Source organism: Lactuca virosa, chromosome 1 (genome assembly GCF_052849685.1).
Source record: "Lactuca virosa cultivar CGN04683 chromosome 1, Lactuca_virosa_CGN04683_v6, whole genome shotgun sequence".
Classification (NCBI taxonomy): domain Eukaryota; kingdom Viridiplantae; phylum Streptophyta; class Magnoliopsida; order Asterales; family Asteraceae; genus Lactuca; species Lactuca virosa.
The window spans coordinates 37,399,359-37,405,358 of NC_136426.1; positions in this window are offsets into that span (position 1 = coordinate 37,399,359).

Here is a 6,000-nt window from a genome sequence, read left to right on the forward strand (position 1 = left end):
CCTATGAGTTTTCGGTCATGCACCACCCAAAAATGTTGATTTCGGCTAGAGATGGGAAAAAAACCCATATCTGATGGGTACCCAAAACCCTAACCTGAGTTTACTAGGTAAATCCCCGATTTGACCAGGGATGGGGACGAGGATGGGTATTACCCGAATGCAAAAGTCGGGGATGGGGATGGTTCTACCTGTCGAATACCCATACCCGTACCCAAAACCGACCCCGATGGGCACCCGATATATATATATATATATATATATATATATATATATATATATATATATATATATATATATATGATATGGGCATATTTAGTTATAAAATTCATGCATTATCTTAATACTTTATGTTGTTTTTGTCTCATTTAATGAACAAAAGGTGCTTAATTAGTTTAGAATTTCATTTTTCAGCAACAATGACATGCTCTGATGGAAAAGGAAGCGGAACTAGCAATTGGAGGCTTGGATCTTGGATTTTTGATGAAAGAAGGATGTTGCTGGACAGCTTGACCCCTCGTCGGTGGTTTGCCCATATCTCATGAACCGTAACTCCGATTGACGAGATTCAAAATGTTCTGAAAACTAGACACAATTTCGGACGACTTTCGTGTTTTTTGAGAAAATGTTGATTCCAAACGGACTCGACGAGTTGGGCCTCAACTCGACGAGTTGATCAGAAAGTTCGCGATTCTGGACGCTGGCTTGCCGTACACGGGATTTTAAGTGATGGACTCACCGAGTCGGTCACTGGACTCGCTGAGTCGCCCCTGTTTTCAGAATTTATATATAGAAACGCTTCTCATTCAAACCCTAACGAATGGGGGAAGTTTAGGACGATTTTTGGAGGCCAGAAGGGTTCTTAGAAGCTGTGGTTTTCGAGATTTCAACTTAGATATCAATTTGGAAGAAGATCAAAGGCAATAACACGTTACTTTTATCTTAATCTTTTGCATGAACCATGTTTCAATCATTAGATTATGTTTTTAGTTTGTTATTTGTTGTAGATATGAACTAAAAACTCATAACTTCTGTTTAGGATAGATGGTTTTATGAATATGGTTTGATTTTATGATTAGATTAATTTAATTTTGTGATTTTGTTTTGTTAAGCTTGTTAAAGAACCTTATGTGTTAATTACAACTATTTTCTGTTAATTAACCAGTAATTAAGTTGCATGAATATCTCTTAGTTGCTAATCTCATATGATTTATGTGAAAACATTGTTATATGCCTAGGAATAGCGAACGTGAAACTAGGGTTAACTAGAAAATAGGTACGTTAATGTGTGAGCTTGTGTGACGAACCATCAACAAGGAGTTAATTGAATTAGCATATTTGATTAGCTCATTACAAGTCTTACTTAACCCGAATCAATAAACTAGGAAATCTATTAGTTTAATCACTTGATCACTGCTTGAGTTAATTTGTTTTCTAAGGATTAGTAATAGCGAACGTGAACCTAATCACACTAATCGATAGCCAAAGCCAATTAATTCATTGCACTTGCCATAAAATCAACCATAGTAATAAAGAATTCAAACCTAAACAGAAGTCTCCTCCATTATTGAATCTAGTTGTCTTTTGTTTCTCCTTAGTTGTTAATTGTCCTCTGTTAAAGAGTTTAAGTAGTTGCTTAAGTTTCTAGTCTTGTAAAACTAGAAAAAAACCCTTCTTTTTACTTGTTTTATTTAGATGATATTAGTAATAATCTTAATTGTTTACCGTTCCCTGTGTTCGATACCCTACTTACTTGAACTAAGCTCCTAATCGATAGGTACACTGCCTTTCGTGTGTTTGTTTCTGTGTCTAAGTTAGTAGGATTAAAACTAGTTCGTTTCACACACATCAAGTTTTTGGCGCCGTTGCCGGGGAACGGTTCTAAATAGCTAATTTTATTTGCTAATTGTTATCATTTTTTAATTTATTTGTTGATTATTTTTTTTTATAGTTTAATTTTTATTTTTCTTTATTATGTATTTTCCAAATCTCGATGCTTTTGATGCTTTTCTTGAGGAAGTAGTACAGGAAATTGAGCAAGAAGATGAGGAGTATAACTCAGATGAATATTTAAAGAAATTGGGAAGATGGTTAGATAACGTCTTAACTAACGAACAAGAACAATCTGAGTTACAAGAGCTAGAGTTAAAAGATGAAGAATTTAATCCAAAAAGAGATTTGGAGGAGCTGGAAAGGTTGCTAGCAGAGAGGTCAGACGAAGAACAAGCTGAATATCAGGAACCAACCTGTGGTTTGATCATTACCACGACATGCCCTCCTGTATTTCCAGTTTTTGTTTCAAAGCATGGGGTGACGATTCCAACTTTGGAGAAAGTTCTGAAGCGCGATCCGTTTCTGATTAGTACCCAACCGGTCCCAACCCTTGTCAGAATTCTTGGGTTTTATGTATTCAAGCTTGTTTGGCCAATTTTAGAAGAAAAGAGCCAAATTTTACAAATTGGTCCAAAGAAAATATTCAATACAACGGATGGATTGACATTGAGTTTATTGGAAGTTTATTAAGTTGGGAGTCCAACTAAAGACTCGCACAAAAAGAAGCGCTTGCGGGAGGCAACCCGTCATTAGAGTTTGCTTTCCTTTTTCTTTCTAAACTTCTAGTATTTAGGGATAATTTAGGATTTTTATTTTGATTTTTTTATTACTTGGTATTTGTTTTTGATCTTTTCAGAATATAGGGTGAGGTATAGAATGAACGAATAAAGCGTGAGGAATAAAACGTGGGATCGAGTCTACAATGAGAAGAATGGGAGAATTGAGTCTAATTACGAGTCTGGTAATTAAACAGCTGAAAGGATGTGCTTTTACTGAGGAAAAATGAGGGGGAATATTGCTATAATAATCTCCTCAAACCCCATAAACAAACCTGAATCAGGAGCTAATTTTATTTACTCAATGCAGAAAACTCGTCGAGTTCCATTCAGATACTCGACGAGTCCATGCGAAAAAACCCGACTGTTACCACTTGTATCTACTTAACTCGGCGAGTTTACTATTAACTCGACAAGTTACTCTTTCTCTTACCTTCAAGATTGGCAATTTGATTCCATTCGACATGGGCATTGTCTATATTTTTGAAGATCATTTCCGAGCATTTCCAAGAAGCTTTTTCCTCGATATTTTGGAGGTGTCAACCACACGAGACGAATGACACCCAAGGCATGGATGAGTTGTTCTCATGTCTAAAATCAGCTGAAGATGGAGCTTTAAATGAATAAGTTCAACCTCGCAACTACTATCCCAGGGGAGTTTGTTCCAATTCCCTCTTTATTTTATTGTTCTTTATCATGCATAATATGCAATGGGGACATTGCATAAATTAAGTGTGGGGTAGGGGGTTGGTTACCTTAGTTAAAATTTTAGTTAAATTTTGAAATTTTTGAAATTTTTGCATTAAAATTGCTAGGGCTAAATTAGAAAATTTTGGTAAAAGCAATTAGGAATCATGCTAGTATTATGTTTGATGATTTTATGAAGACCCAAATGTTTAGTTGAGCCAATATACGTTATAATGCATTTGTGGCCTCCTTTATTCTAGTGAAATCATGGGACAAAAACACAATCTCGCTTAGTTTGAGGGATGCAATATGTTTAGCATCGTGTACTTGAAATGTATCCAGGAAAACTAATATCTTCAACCAATAAAGGTTGAAGTTTAGCGCCCTTGCTTAAGCATGTAGGTATTGAGTGAAAACAAAGTGAGATACATGTTAAAAAAAGAGAGAGAATTACAAGAAAAGTTGTAAGAATTTTTGGAGCTTTCAAAGTGAAGATCAAAAGATCAAAATTTCGAAAAAATCAAAAATTTTGAAGATACCAAGAATCATAAAGGTGGTGAATTCGAGAAATCAAAGATCAAATTATCAAAGAAGGGAAGAATTCCAAAGAGCTCCATTGTGGTATCGAAAAATTGTAATTTTCTAGATTATGTATGCTTGGGTTGCTTGACCAAAAATACCTGGAGGTTAAGAAAGTTTTCTGCGGATGGATTCGGAGGGATGCATAAAATGAGCGTTGTTCAAAAGAAGTGGTCGAGTGTTTATGAGGATTGTGAGTATTTAGAATTAGGGGGGTCCTTAGGAAAAATTTTAGACACAAATGCATGCGTTGCGGTCTTGGCATAATGGTTGGGTTCGATTGGGATTGTTTTATGTGGTATTAGTATGTTAAAATTCAGTTTTGCTTGGGGGCAAGCAAAAGTCAAGTGTGGGGTATTTTGATATGGGCATATTTAGTTATAAAATTCATGCATTATCTTAATACTTTATGTTGTTTTTGTCTCATTTAATGAACAAAAGGTGCTTAATTAGTTTAGAACTTCATTTTTCAGCAACAATGACATGCTGAAAAGGAAGCGGAACTAGCAATTGGAGGCTTGGATCTTGGATTTTGATGAAAGAAGGATGTTGTTGGACAGCTTGACCCCTCATCGGTGTTTTACCCATATCTCATGAACCGTAACTCCGATTGACGAGATTCGAATCGTTCTGAAAACTAGACACAATTTCAGACAACTTTCGTGTTTTCAGAAAATGTTGATTCCAAACGGACTCGACGAGTTGGGCCTCAACTCGACGAGTTGATCAGAAAATTCGTGATTCTGGACGCTGGCTTGCCGTACACGGGATTTTAAGTGATGGACTAGCCGAGTCGCCCCTGTTTTCAGAATTTATATATAGAAATGCTTCTCATTTGAACCCTAACGAATGGGGGAAGTTTAGGACGATTTTTGGAGGCCAGAAGGGTTCTTAGAAGTTGTGGTTTTCGAGATTTCAACTTAGATATCAATTTGGAAGAAGATCAAAGGCAATAACACATTACTTTTATCTTAATATTTTGCATGAACCATGTTTCAATCATTGGATTATGTTTTTAGTTTGTTATTTGCTGTAGATATGAGCTAAAAACTCATAACTTCTGTTTAGGATAGATGATTTTATGAATATGGTTTGATTTTATGATTAGATTAATTTAATTTGGTGATTTTGTTTTGTTAAGCTTGTTAAAGAACCTTATGTGTTAATTACAACTATTTTCTGTTAATTAACCAGTAATTAAGTTGCATGAATATCTCTTAGTTGCTAATCTCATATGATTTATGTGAAAACATTGTTATATGCCTAGGAATAGCGAACGTGAAACTAGGGTTAACTAGAAAATAGGTACGTTAATGTGTGAGCTTGTGTGACGAACCATCAACAAGGAGTTAATTGAATTAGCATATTTGATTAGCTCATTACAAGTCTTACTTAACCCGAATCAATAAACTAGGAAATCTATTAGTTTAATCACTTGATCACTGCTTGAGTTAATTTGTTTTCTAAGGATTAGTAATAGCGAACGTGAACCTAATCACACTAATCGATAGCCAAAGCCAATTAATTCATTGCACTTGCCATAAAATCAACCATAGTAATAAAGAATTCAAACCTAAACAGAAGTCTCCTCCATTATTGAATCTAGTTGTCTTTTGTTTCTCCTTAGTTGTTAATTGTCCTCTGTTAAAGAGTTTAAGTAGTTGCTTAAGTTTCTAGTCTTGTAAAACTAGAAAAAAACCCTTCTTTTTACTTGTTTTATTTAGATGATATTAGTAATAATCTTAATTGTTTACCGTTCCCTGTGTTCGATACCATATTTACCTGAACTAAGCTGCTAATCGATAGGTACACTGCCTTTCATGTGTTTGTTTCTGTGTCTAAGTTAGTAGGATTAAAACTAGTTCGTTTCACACACATCAATATATATATACATATATATATATATATATATATATATATATATATATATATATATATATATATATATATATATATGCTTTTATTTTTAATCTGTCCATAAATCATAATGCATAAGCATAAGTAAGTGAGTAGTCATAGTAAGGTTTTCAACAATCAAACTTGTAATTTTTGGAAGACTTTTTTTTTGCAAAAAAAAATGGTTTAATTTTGTTCATGTTTGAATAGATTTGGTGATTATAGTGCTTTA